Genomic DNA, 13,517 nt, shown 5'->3' with positions numbered 1-13,517 from the left:
GCCAGAGGACAACTCAAATCCTCACCTGAGCCTATTGAGACCACTGGCATTCAAAAAAAGTGCAAGTTTTCTATAGATCATGCTGTTCAAACCAGTTCAGAAGTTCTGGAAGCACACAGTCCCAGCTTTAACATTAATTTCAGTTGGACAAAAAAAGCCAGGCTATCTATCATCTTTTGGAGTTTGTGTGTTTCTTACAGACTTAACTACATGACCCTGAACTCCAACCACAGTAACAGCTCTGTTCTCAGATAAGAAGTGTTTACTGAGTTATCACAAGAACATTTGCAGCAACTCCAAAAAAAAATATAATTAAGCACTAAATAGAAGAGATAACATACCCTGGAAGAACAACCTTGGATACAATAATGAACTGCACTAAATCCGACTGAACAAAAAAAAGCAAAATTTTACTCTGGAAAAATAAAAATGGTCTTGGTTTTTGTAGAAGCATCTAATTTCTTACCTTCCCCTAAACACTTCTTCATTAGCCCCATTATTTTGCTTGTATTTTTTTAAACATACACTTCAAGGTGTCAATCTCATTCGGACAAGCTACAGTGTCTTCATATGACCAACGAATGAGGCGTTCCTGTGAAACAGGCACATGAAAATCCTGCACCTGAGGCTGCTTAAAGGCCCCTGCCACGCACTCATACGCAGTGCTCAGCACACATTTCAGACAGGGGCACCTTCCTCGCTTGTACATTAACATATATGCAGTGAAATCCAACAGAGCATCATGTAACTAATCCAACACAACCAGTTTCTGGAGGCCTCTGTTTTGAGAAACTAAGTTTATAAATAGAATTGATTTGCCCCTACCCGGACGAAAACAAAGCCCCACAGTCAGCAGAGCTGCACAACAAACCTTGAAGAGAAAGGGAAAATACCACAACAGCCTCTACTATAACAGCACTGCCATAGTGTGGGGGCTTTTTTGTTGGTTTGGGGTTGTGGGTGGTTTGGTTTTTTGGTTCTGTTTTTTTCCTGTGTTGGTTTGCTTGTGGGGATTTTTAGGTTTTTTTTTTTACTATTTTGGGGGATTCAGGTTACAATGCAATCCTATGTATAGTTACACTGGAAAGAGTAAAGAGTTATCATGTTGCAGGGTTTTTTTGTTGTTATTTTTTTTACCAGGTCTCCTAGCAGAAAAAAACAATACAGCACATTTCCACCTACCAGAGTGGATCTTTCTTCCCCTCGTTGTCACAAAACATTTCACTGAGTTTATCCATCTTTCTGCACAGTTCTTAGAGAGACTATTCCCACTTCCTCGTACAAACTGAAGCTTGTCAGGCTACGTCTACATTAACAAGTCCAGCAGCAGAATAAGAGAGGGATGTGTACAGCAAAGCAGGCAGGGCTAAAGGAAAAAAAAAACAACTTCCTTCTGTGCTCATTTCAGGGAGGTTACTTGAGCCCAAAAACTCATGAGCACCTGGTGCATACCTTCCATTTTAAAATTTAAGAATTTAAAAAAACCAAAGGCGTGCACCAGAAGACCCCTTCAGAATGCAAATCAAAGCAGAGTAAACAAAACCATCAGAAGATGGACTGAAAAGTGCAATCCCCAGGTGACATAGGGCAGGTACACAGGTAGCCTCCGGCTACTTGAGTAGCTTCAGACGTCTTTCAGTTTTAGTCACAGAGAAGCCCGTCTGTTCCCCCTAAACTCGTTTTTAAAGCCCTCTTCTCCTCCCTCAAGTGCAAGGAGATCATCATAACTTCCCTCCAGCACAATGACTGCTCCTGAGCAGTGGCACACACAAGCTGAGATTGACTCTAGAGTTCTCCAGCTTGCATTCTCCAATACTAAGGTTGCCTCACGTGCCAGACACTGCCAGTGAATACTGCAGGGGATGCGGAAGAGAAAGGCTGTCTCAAGACACCTACCAAATATTATTACCTCTAGACAGGCTTCCTTCGAAGGAATGAGTCTTCTTGGTTTCAAGCATGTAGAACTGGGAAGACTACATTTGGCTTATTAAAACATTAAACTACATAAAATGTGTGACTTCTGATCAGAGTTAAGACTTGGAATTCTGTGCTTCTGAAGAAAGTACCAACAAACTAATGAAGTAAGTAAATTCATTGTTAATTCATTTAAATAAACTAATAATAAATGCACTTTCACAGAGCAATGTCAATGGATGGCAGGCACTTCACAATTTGCCCCCCCCCAGTCAGGCTTCTCTCTACAGAAACTGAGTAACAAACCACACAGACGTGTCTCAGCAAAATGAAACCCCTCTGCTTAACATCTTGCTAATGTTCACCTAACTGCAACAATGCTGGCAGTTCTAGGCAAATTCAGGAACACGACCAACTTGGCAGACTGTGACAACCTCGACAAGCACAGGCTGTTTCAGGTCTGACCACCATTAATAATTAACCATACACTGACATTTCCTCATGACCGAGTAAGGCGGGTGTGTAGCAGAGTAACTGGTTAGAAAGGCCACGAGCTGAGGAGAAATTGCCACACTACACCTTCAATTCGTCTGCAAAATACACAGCTCCTTTTACCTGCCCCAAGCGGTGCAATCACCCTGTTGTTGCTGGCGTAGTAAAATCCCCGGCAGGCAAAGCCCAGCCAGCGGCACCCACCTAATAACAGAGTTAAATTGTAACTCAAGAAAACTCGTTTTCCCACTTCTTTAGGGCCTCCATCGGCAAGAACCGGTTCCAACATACTCGCAATCCTTCTCGCAGTGCAGCTGAGCATCGAGGGAGGCTTTCTAAAAGCTCGGTAACTTCCAGCAAACGCTCAATTTGAGCGGCGGTGCTTACGCAATGTTTTGTTTACATTATGCATCACTTTGGAAACACTAAGGATACTAACTGCCGTTTTTCCCAGGTAAAACAATTGTTCTTTTTACATTAGCTGACACCCAACTTCGCCAGTTATTTAGCAAATGGAGTTATGAATTAGGTGCCCTCTCTTTCCCCCCAGAAGAAAATTAATTACCAGTAGTAGCAGCACCTCTATGTCGTTGTTTATTTTGGATATGTAGCCGAACAAGCTGTACTGATCCGAGTACTTTCATACCCATGACCCGTTCACCCTGAGGAATTCCCTTACTCCAGCTGTACAATTACTAACAAAGCACTGGCAATTGAGGTTTCGTGCAATTTATTCAGGAAAAGATCCACAGACAGGGCAAAGTGTCCAGAAATACAAGCCCAGAGAGTCCCACCCTCTGGCCACCTCAAAACCAGCTCCGTGAGCAGATCTGTGACCCACGGAAGGGAGGGAGCAGAGCAAAGGAGAAAGCACGAAGTTGTTTCAAGTAACACATGCCATGTGAATGGTTTCCTTGCATAACCACAGAGGCAATTCTAGACATGAACTGCACAGGCACACACTCACTCCACCATAGAAAACTCTTGAGATGCAGAGGCAGCTGATGATACCTCACAAAAAAAGCCAACACCCAGTTCCAGGGGTAGCAACCAGAGGCACGCAAGTTTAATGACAAAAGAAATTATTACAATCTTTGATTAAAACACACAAGATATTTCAGAGCTTTTGGCCCATCGAACACCAAGAAAATTCAGTTGAGCTGATGGTAGCCTTTGCCCAACATAAAGCCCCAGTCCTCCACAGGTCAGTGGCAAAGGTCAAGGCTGAAAGGTCGAAGGTTGGTCGCAAGCTTGGGGAAAGTCTTAGTGGGAAGCAAATGATACAAGGATTAAATTTTGCATTTGTAAAACTTAGTTACTAAACACCTAAGAAAAATGTTACAGAGCTGACTTTAGATTCGTACAACATCAGAGATATTTTTAGTCAGACACTACCAATGCTGCATTAATACCAGAAACGGAAAATCTAAATTCATTTAAGTGTGATACAAACTAATCTCAATTGCACCATTGTCTCAATACTCGGAAGTAGAACTGACGCCATACACTGAACACATATTTTATATAAAATATCAGAGTGAGCTCCTATGACTCAACGCTGTCGTTAGTGCCAGTAGCAGTACTCAAGAATACAATGGCTATATTCATATTTTCCGAAATTATCAAAAGCTAAATCTTGTGATATGACTGCAATCATAGCTAAGAAGATAAATGAAACAGTACTTCAAGCACTTTTTTTCCCTCTAGGCAAGATGCTGCCGTCCAACTGAAAAGCAAGCACAAGCAGTGCAGTATCAGCCATCAGCCCCGAATGAAAATATGCCCTCCAAATCAGAATGTGCCTCCATCAACACAAACAGCGCATTTCAACCAGCCAGGGCTTCGCCAGCCTAATCTCTTCTTTTAAAAGGCTAATTCTTTTAGAACCTGGAAACAGTAGGCACACTGAAATAAAAGTCCAGAGCAGTGGTGTTTAGGAGAGCCCACACCTTCGACTTCTGCACCACAGTAGTGCTGAAGGATCTATTCAAACTACTGCTGCTGTCTGTCACAAGAGCAAGAGGGATCGAGGTAAGTGGAGAGGCAGGGCGTAAAGCCACACTTTTTCCGTTGCTGTAAGTGTTTCCAAAAGATTTTGCCACCTTCCCTAAGGCAGAAATAAAATTTGATAGAGGGGATTAGCCCAAACTGCTTGTTGGTATATCACCTGTTCAAATGCTGCTGTCTTTTTAAAACAAACAAACTTCTTACACATGTATGCCAGTTTTCCTTCTCATTTCCAGTAATTTTATTTTTATTTCATTGCTTAATTTTGCCTTTTTAAGTCTGCTGGGCTTTTGTTAGAAACAGAAATGGTCCAACCCCACTAAGCAATTTATTTAGAAGCTTCATTTTAGCATAGCTCTAGACAGTATCAAATGCAGCTCCTGTAAGGCTATAAATCAAGAGGGCTGTTTCCCTTGCAGATACCTCAGCTCCACAAAACAGCTGGCATGCCAACACATCTGCATGCACATCAAGGGGTCCTATTCACCTAAAGTTCATCAAGTCCTCTAAACTATTCAAAGTGGAGGAAATTCATCCAAAATGGTCTTTCTCCCTCTTATCGTAAAAGATTTTCACCTGGACAAAACAAAAAAATACACCACACACCAGTACAACAACACAAAATTACTGTTCTCTCCACAGGACTTGCACATTAAGTTTGCAACAGCACACACACAAATAGCCTGTTGAGCTCATTGAGTCTGACATGTGATGCAAAAATTTGCAAATCAGGCCCTCCTGTATCAAGGAGGTGAATACAACTGTTGCCTACACATTGAGAATTACCCAGCAGTAAGTAATGTTTGAGTTAAAACTTTCCCCAAATACATGGGGGGAAAAAAAAAAAAAAAAATCAGTCTCTCTTCCCAGAGCATATTCATCTCCTTTTGTAATAAAAATATTAGAGTAAATAAGAATCTTACCTTTTTTTTCTTTGTTTTAAATTTGACTTAACTGTAAAATAATTAAGGCATCTAAGCCAACATGCTTACCTTGACTGATCTTTTTCTGCTGCAGTTTTCAGGTCAGTTGCCTCAGCTACATTCCAGTAACAACTTTCAAACATATACACATTGAGATAAATACACATACACATAGTAAGTATATGTTGGAAAGGTATTTGTATATATACACAGACAGAAAAAAAACTCTTTAAAGTCCTAGTATTTTTCCCATAATAAAAATTCCTTATTTAAAAGGGGTTTGATTATTCTGCCTTTATATAACAGGTGTTTTTCTTTCATTGTAAGCAATGTTGTTATGAAAATAGCATCAAGTTGCTCACTGAAAACAGCTGTATAAATTAGACATGGCATATGTAGAACAATAAAGAAAGAACAGAGGAAAAAGAGGTGTTTACTTTTTTCAGATTTCTAAGGATGCAGAGGAAGCAGCATTTCCTACAGGTAAATATCAGTGCATTAGAAATGCACACTGTCTCACAGAAGGATCAGCCTCTTGCCTCCTAATGAATCAATAACTGCAGCAACCCATATCATAATGTTTCCCAAAGCCACCAGTGCAAGAAATTTCTCCATCTTCTCTATGCAGAGAAACTTATTGATTTAACTCTACAGAAAGGCAAAAAGAAAGGCAAGATTACATGCAGCACATGACCCCACTAGCTGGGGGTCATAATAATACGGATAAATGTGCATCCCTTTTTTCTCTGTTGTATTCCCTTCCAGGTTTAATAATCTTTCCATTTGTGGCATAAATAAACTTTTAACAATCACTCTTCTTTTAGTCTTCAAAAGAATGTTTAGAGATCTCTGCAACCAAGTTTTAAAAACACCTTTAGTCTCAAGGAGCGCTTGTCCCAAAGAGCTTCCAAAGTATTTCTTGAGAAAAACTCCCACCATGTCCTCCTGCAGGGCTCAGAGCTGACACAGTCAAAGGAAGAAGTCTGCCCACAGCACCATTACAAAAGCCAAACAGAAAAGGTATTAAAAACACCCCTTTAGCATCTCTTGAAAGCAATCCATTCCTACTAGGCTGAATATCAATTAATTTCATGAATCACTAAGTAAGTTGATATTAACAGACAAGGAAAGAGGAGGCAAGGAGCTTTCTTCTCTTCTCTGAGGAACAAAGCTGCTTCCTTCTCAAGGGCTTCACAAGTAAGATCCCAAACACCAAAATTCCTGCATTTAACAGATTCAAATACTGAAAAATAAAGATCTTGTGAGAAGCTCTTCTATCCCTATAAATAGCTTAAATCTTCAAAAACATGAAAAAAAACCCTCTCAAATGGAACAGACAGACTGTAGACAAGCAACCAATTCTAATAGTTAAAAAAAAAAACAAACAAAGAAAAGAATAATTGAAAGGAAAAGGGTAGAAAGCAGCAGATGACCGAAGTTTCTAGGAAAACACAGGAAGGAAGATGTTTACAAGACAATGATGCACATTAACAGCATTTCAGTCAAAAAGGCAGAAAGGCATCTTACAAGAAACAACTAAAAAGGCTTCTGGAAGTTGTGTAAGTTCCACCAATTGTTGTGTGTCAACACAGACAAACCCTGCATCATATGAAAGAGGAAAAAAAAAAGAATATATTTTACTCAAACTAGTGGAATTAGGTAAAGGTTAACAGCATTTTTTTAAAAACACTGACAAAGGACCACAACAAGGTAGTAAATAACACTTTGAGACTGGAAACACAAAGAAGAAATGTGGGTTTGTATCTACAAAGGAAAAAGTAAATTACTTTTGTAAAAGTAAATAAATAAAGTTTCAGATAGATAATATTTATGAATATGTGATACTAGTGGTTATTCTTATTTTCCAAAGGGAGCTTAGATCGCCAGTAAGAAAAGTTTCTTTGCTTGAAGTATTGTTTCATTTACCTTTTTAGCTATGATTGCAGTCATATTGGTATCACAGGAGTCAGCTTTTGATATTTGGGGGAAATATGAATATAGCAATTTTTTAACACTTATTGGTACTGAAGTTTGTTTCCACTCTGCACTTTTGCCTTTATAGGTGAGCTTTCCCATGCAGACCTCAACCCTACACTAGGTCCTTTCTGCGGGCAGGCACTTGCTTCAGTCTATTCCAGCAGGAACAGGGAAAGGTTCAGATGTCAGCTGACATCCACATCCCGAGGGAGCAGGCCTGGAGGGATCTGGTCACACTAATAAAAGCAGCAAACATCTTTGCAATGAAGACACTCCAGCCCCACACAGAGCACAGCTGCACCAGCTATCACAATCCCAGCTGAAGTTGTTCTCCTGGCAATTCTTCCTGCCCAAGGACCAGTTTTGACATCTCACTTCACCACTGCACGGCGAGGAGACCCAATTTAATCTCTCATTCACCTCCTAACTGAGAGTCAAGTAAAACCAAAGTAAACCCCTAAAACAACCCAAAGCAAGTTTTCTCAGGTACTGCTCACAGCTTGCCCCAAGGCAACAGCCCAAGCCAAGCTTTGTGATAAAAATCTTGCCTCACCCAGCAATTTAAGTTCCTTGGAAGTTAAAGTGTCCCGGTCACATAAAAATCAGTTCCAGGACAGCACAGCCTGGTAACCTAAAGCAGCACAGCCTCCAGAACAGAGCAGGGCAAGACACTCTCAGATCAGTGGATTACAGAGTGGTTTCCCACAGACATGGAAAGTGACCGTGGGCATCTCCAACCAGCAGCTACACCCTCCTCTCTTAATGATGATGTTTATGGAACTCTGCACAGGTATTAGGACCTGAGCTTCCTTGTCCCTAAACTTTCCACCACTTATTCTAAATGGGTAGTTACTAAGGTGCTGTACATATTCAGCAGGTGATGTTTATATAAATACAAAGATTTTCATTTGACAATCACTGACTTTTTACATTAAAAGCATTGTTCACATTTAATTTGGAACATGCTTTTAAAAAGCACTAAAAAGTTTTCTACAACTGTTAAAACTCATATGACTCTTTCCACTCTTACTAAAACAGTTTAAGATTACTGATTTTAAAGACAGTTTTTTGATGGGAGTGTCCTTCATAACATTTAATAATAGTACTCTGTACATAAGAATCAAATTACTTTTTTAACATAGAGAGTTGCTGTGGCTTTGATCATACTAAAATACAGGAATTTATTTCTTATGTCTGTTTTGTCTTTTGATATTTCACTGCATCTTATTTTATTGCTGTGTTTTGGAACTTGAACTTAACATTTTCCTACGCTTCATCTTATTACACTCAAATATTGTAGAGCACAGGAGAGCTGGAGAAAAGGAAAAATCAGGAATATATTCCTTATTTACAAAAAGGAATATTTTCTAATCTTTTTCCAAAAACATAATGTGAAAAAGACTGTACAAAAAGTTTACATAATACTGGACCTAAAAAACATGTATAGTTAATGATATAGGGAGAGGTATTTTGAAATTACACAACTCCAAGTCAAAGCATAAGAAAAATAACAGAACCAAACTACATGAGTTGACTTGCTTAAAAAATAGTTCAGTCATTTGGCTCTTCTTCCTTTTCCAAGCACAATTGCTAGGCTAGAGACTAACTCCCATTTTTTAGAAAGTTATCCACTTTCAAAAATTAAGTGGAATATTAAGACAGTATATGAAAAAAAAGTGACAAAACGTGAAAAAATACTACAAAACTGTACAAAGACTATTCCCAAACTGCATCTAAAACCAAGGCTTACACCAACTCTTGCCATCTTTTTCAACATTCATTATATTGAAATGGAACAACTGAAGAATCAAGGGGGGAGGAAAGAACAAACCTGTAGGAAATACTATACTATCAAACAAAAATCCACTTTCATAATTACATGTTGTTCCCCTGCTCACCTGTCACCCAAAACTTAGTGCCTCTGAAGAAAAAGAGAGCTACAACTTCTCTAGAAATCTGTTGAAGAGGTAGAGGATCTAAATTAAAACATTCTATAGGAGGGTAGGGGAAGCCAAGAACAGGTAACAGGATTTTCTAGGCTTTATCCTTCATTATAGGTTATTTCAGGTCAAAAAGAGGGTGTTCACTGCCTGTACAAGTCAGAAAAGGTAACCCATTACTAACCTATATCATAGGACTAGCTATTTAAAGTTGCTTTAAATCGAGTTAACGTGGTCATTTCAGGTGCACTGTACACTCTGCAGCCATCTCTAACATGCTCAGTGCTCAATTCCTCATGTTTGGTTTTGTGCTTAACCCAGCCAGAGTTCTGAAATACAGTTTGAGATACCTAGAGATCCATCTCACACTTACCCCAAAAATGAGCTTTTCTTTCAAGACCTATTGAAATCAAAACATTATTTTCCACTCCACCTCTGGTTGTCACTTAAGAGATCTGAAGAAATATAACGTTTCAGTGACTTAGGAACAGAGACATTAACTTAGTAAAAGCTCCCCAGCATCAAGCTGAACTCTTATTTCCCTCATTTTCAAAGGCAGGAAAATTTAATAGTTAGAGCAGCTGCGAGTTTACGTAACACATCTACAGGAGCATCACAGTTACAATGAAGAAGCACTAAGGATGTTTTCTTCATCAGATCAATCCCACGCCAAGACTTCTGAAAGTCTCCTCTAACTGCACCGAGTAACATCATCAGGGAATTGAAGAAAACTCGGAAAACACAAAATGGCACACACAAGCCTTTCTGAGGCCTGAAAGGTGGATGCTGTTTCACAAAATTCAACAGCCAACTCGTAACAGGTAAATGTTGGTATCACCACCATCCTCCCTCCGTGTTTCTTCTTCCCTCGGCCGAGTATCACCAGGTGATATCAGGCCTGCTCTGCCCAACTCATACTTCTGTCAGCGGGCAGAGCAGTTTACCTCAGCTGTAATGCTCCTGCATATTGGATGATATCATTATATGTATCCAGAGAAGCTAAGGCTTATCTAATTTAAAAAAAAAAAAGTATAGCTGTCCTCTGCTTTATTTCTGGGCAGAAAGTGACACTGCCTACAGTAACTACTCTGTATGTACACAGCATTCAGGCCACGATACCTCACAGACCTCACATTAAAACAGCAAAATTTAGCTTAACTAAAAGGAGTTGTTCCATCTGTATTTAACATTCCTCCAAAATACAAATATTCCTCCAATTCGGCCCCAAACGACAGCACTGTTCCTGTTAGTAGTGTTGTTCTTCCCACACACACACGTAAGAAAGCCAACTACAAAATTCCTGTTTCAAAATGCACTGCTTTGTCAAAAGGGCCTTTGTTGCTACGATCTGCATGCTGGCAAAACAGAAAATACAAGAAAGGGAATATATACTGTTAAAAGGAAAACTATTCTAAAAAACAGGAAGCGTGCAATCCCTTAAAATAGTACACAGAGGTACGTACCTAAACAACACAAGCTCAGAGAAACATAACCTGACATTTCCCACACGTTTAGATTGGGCTTTGCAAAAGAATTAAGCATAGTTAATTCTCTTCCACACAGGAACTGGTAAGCCAACCCTCTGCCTCCAGAAGCACTGCTCAGCCTCCCATCCCCTTTAACAGACGCAATCAGTCCGACAGATGCTTTTGGAAAAAATCACCTCCAAAACAACGTTTGTTTTGAAGCAACTGCAACCAACTGGAGGACACAACAAGAAAAGCAGCACGTGCAAATTCCAATATTTCTATGAGTCAGTTCTGTAAGATGAGTGAGTTGCAAGCTCACTCTTCTTCCCCACACCCTGTCTTTGTCTCTGCTATCTCGTTATGCAGAGCTGGTCTCATTTCCCTATTTCTGTAGGTAGTTGTTTGAAAGACAGGAGGGAGGAAGCATGCAAACACAAAAAACCCTAAACAAAGAAAAATCACAACTACCGGCAGAGAACCCCAGGTCAGGGGGAGCTTCCCGAGCAATTTTTCAATGAAACTTTATTCCAGCTGATGGAATCCGTCCAATTACAAATTGTCCTCAAGCCCGGAGAGCCACACACCACCACCACAATCAGAATTAGAGCATCCAGCCAAATATACCCATGAAAAAATAATTTACAAGCACAACCGGTGCCACACCCCGAGCAAGCAGCAGAACTCGCACTACAAGAGAAGTGCCCGGTAACAAGTGCATTGAGTGAAAACTCTGCCTAATTCCTGTTTTACATGACTGTAAACACCACCTCACTGCGCCGCTACCATAAATGGTCCGCGGCAGCACAGATAAAGCCGTCACCGCTGTTATATCGGTATCACTTTTCTCCCGGTAAGTCCACGTTAACACTTTGCTCTATTTATCTGCGATCTCACTCTGCCACTTCGTAATACAGTATTGACCTATTTTTCAGGTGCTTAATTAATCTCTTTGCTGGCTGCCACGCTTATTAGACAGTTACTGCGTGTATTTTAAACTTAGTTTATAGGAACCTTTAGCAGATTAACTCTGTTATAGAATTATATCAGAAAGTAAGTATTCATAGTCCAGCCAGGCTTTTCTACTTCGTGTGAAATCAATCAGAGATTAAACTTTCTGCAAATGATGTAATGGGAGGTAATACTGGGGGGAAAAAAACCAACCACAGAAATATGCATTGTTATCAACAACTATAGATTTACTAAATGTAATTGTGCGAAAATATGTTATTAACATGAGAGACAATTTAAAGATACTAAACCGAAATAAACAAGGTTATACAGTAGCAGGAAGATGCAAAAACATCAGAGCACCACATAATTTCTGGGAAGGCAAGCCTGGGAGTCTCAAAACAACTAAGTTAACAAAAAAAGAAACGACTCCAGTTTCTGACATTTCAAGTCGGACGCAACAGTTAGTAAAAAAAGTATAGCCTCAAAAGAAAGATATTTATATACCCGTAAGCACATAGCACTGACGACGAAGGGCTTAATTTAAAAAAAAATAATTTTAAAAACCCCCATCACTATTTCCTACAGCGGTAAGCACATGCAAACGCACCTGCCAGTTTTACAATTGATATCACGACGAATCCAGAACAAACCCCGCACAATCCCTGCCGCAACCATTACGGCAAAGCCTCCAGCAATAAAACCCCTCCGTTTTTCACGGAGCTCGCTCTTGGGAACTGACCAAATTTTAAAGCGTCCGCTTCCTTTCCAGTTGCTGCTATTTACCCCGGCCCTGGGCACCATTTGCCGCCCCAGCTTCCCTCCACGGCGCAGGAGGGGTCCCGCGGGTGTCTCCTCAGGGGTCAGGGCGAGGGGCGAGTCCCGCCGGGACTACGCGGAGCCACCGCGGCTGCGAAAGCCGAGCAGGACCCGGCAGCGGGCGGAGCCGCGCCCGGGCACCACCCGCGGGACCCCCCGCCGGCCGGGTCCATACAAGGCAGGAGGAGGAGGAGGAGGCGGCTCCCGGGAGGGGAGCGGGGCAGCGCCGGGGCAGCGCCCGCCAGGGGAAGGGAGCGGGGCAGCGCCGCCGCCGGCAGCGGGCGAGGGGCGGACACGCCTCCCCCGCCGGGCGACGGCGGCCTCGCCCGGCACCCAGGGCTGCTCGGGGCGGGCGCCGGGGAAAGGGGAAACTTCGGGGACGAAGGAGACGGGGAGGAGGAGCGGTGCTGCTCGGGCTCGGCGAGGGCGGCGGGGGCTCCAGGCAAGAAGGGCCGGGAGCGCCCCGGAGCCCCCGCGGGAAGGGGGCGATCGCCGGCGGCGGAGGCAGCGCCGCTGCCCGCCCGCCCGGCGGGGCCGGCCCCGCTCGCTGCCCGCTGCTCACCTTCACGGGTCGGGCCGCGCTGGCGTCCGCGCTGGAGCTGCCGCCGCCGCCCTGGGCATGTCCGGGTGCGCCCCGGGGAAGCGCCGCTCCGGGCGGGCTCAGCCGCTCAGCCCCGCCGCTCCTGCTGCTCTCGCTGCTGCTGCTGCCACTGCTGCCGCCGCCGCCTCGGCCGCTGCCATCTTGTCCTGGCGGCTGGGAGGGAAGAGCCCCAGCTCAGCCCGCTCGGCAGACCGGGCCTCCGCCTCATCTTCCCGGGGAGGGACCCAGCCCGCCCCCGGCCGCCGCCTCCTCCGCCTCCTCCCGCCTCCGCCACCGCCCTGCCCGCGGCGGCCTAGCGGCGCCCGCCGCCGCCCATCGCCCCGAAGCGGCGGGACGCGGCCCCGCCGAGCGCAGCGGAGGGGGCGCCGGCCCAGCCCGGCCGCCGCTAGGCCGCCGCGGGCAGGGCGGTGGCGGAGGCGGGAGGAGG

The 13,517-nt window shown here is 43.1% G+C and overlaps 1 protein-coding gene across 3 annotated transcripts in view; it reads right to left on the bottom strand.

The window, feature by feature from the left end:
* HIPK3 (homeodomain interacting protein kinase 3) overlaps positions 1-13,147 on the bottom strand; it is a 72,250-nt gene extending 59,103 nt beyond the window's left edge. Inside the window, exon 1 of one of the 3 annotated variants that reach the window (XM_027699281.1) lies at positions 13,052-13,147. The gene's annotated coding sequence lies outside the window, so the exon portion shown is untranslated. Of the gene's footprint in view, positions 1-12,280; positions 12,542-13,051 lie in introns of those variants that run through there. The other 2 variants (XM_027699299.1, XM_027699290.1) reach the window with 2 other exon arrangements.
* Between the last annotated feature and the right edge of the window lie 370 nt (positions 13,148-13,517).

Source organism: Neopelma chrysocephalum, unplaced genomic scaffold (assembly GCF_003984885.1).
Source record: "Neopelma chrysocephalum unplaced genomic scaffold, ASM398488v2 Primary Assembly neopelma1_24, whole genome shotgun sequence".
NCBI classification, from domain to species: Eukaryota; Metazoa; Chordata; class Aves; order Passeriformes; family Pipridae; genus Neopelma; species Neopelma chrysocephalum.
The sequence above is the reverse complement of the archived record's forward strand: the minus strand, read 5'-3'. Positions and strand labels throughout refer to the sequence as shown.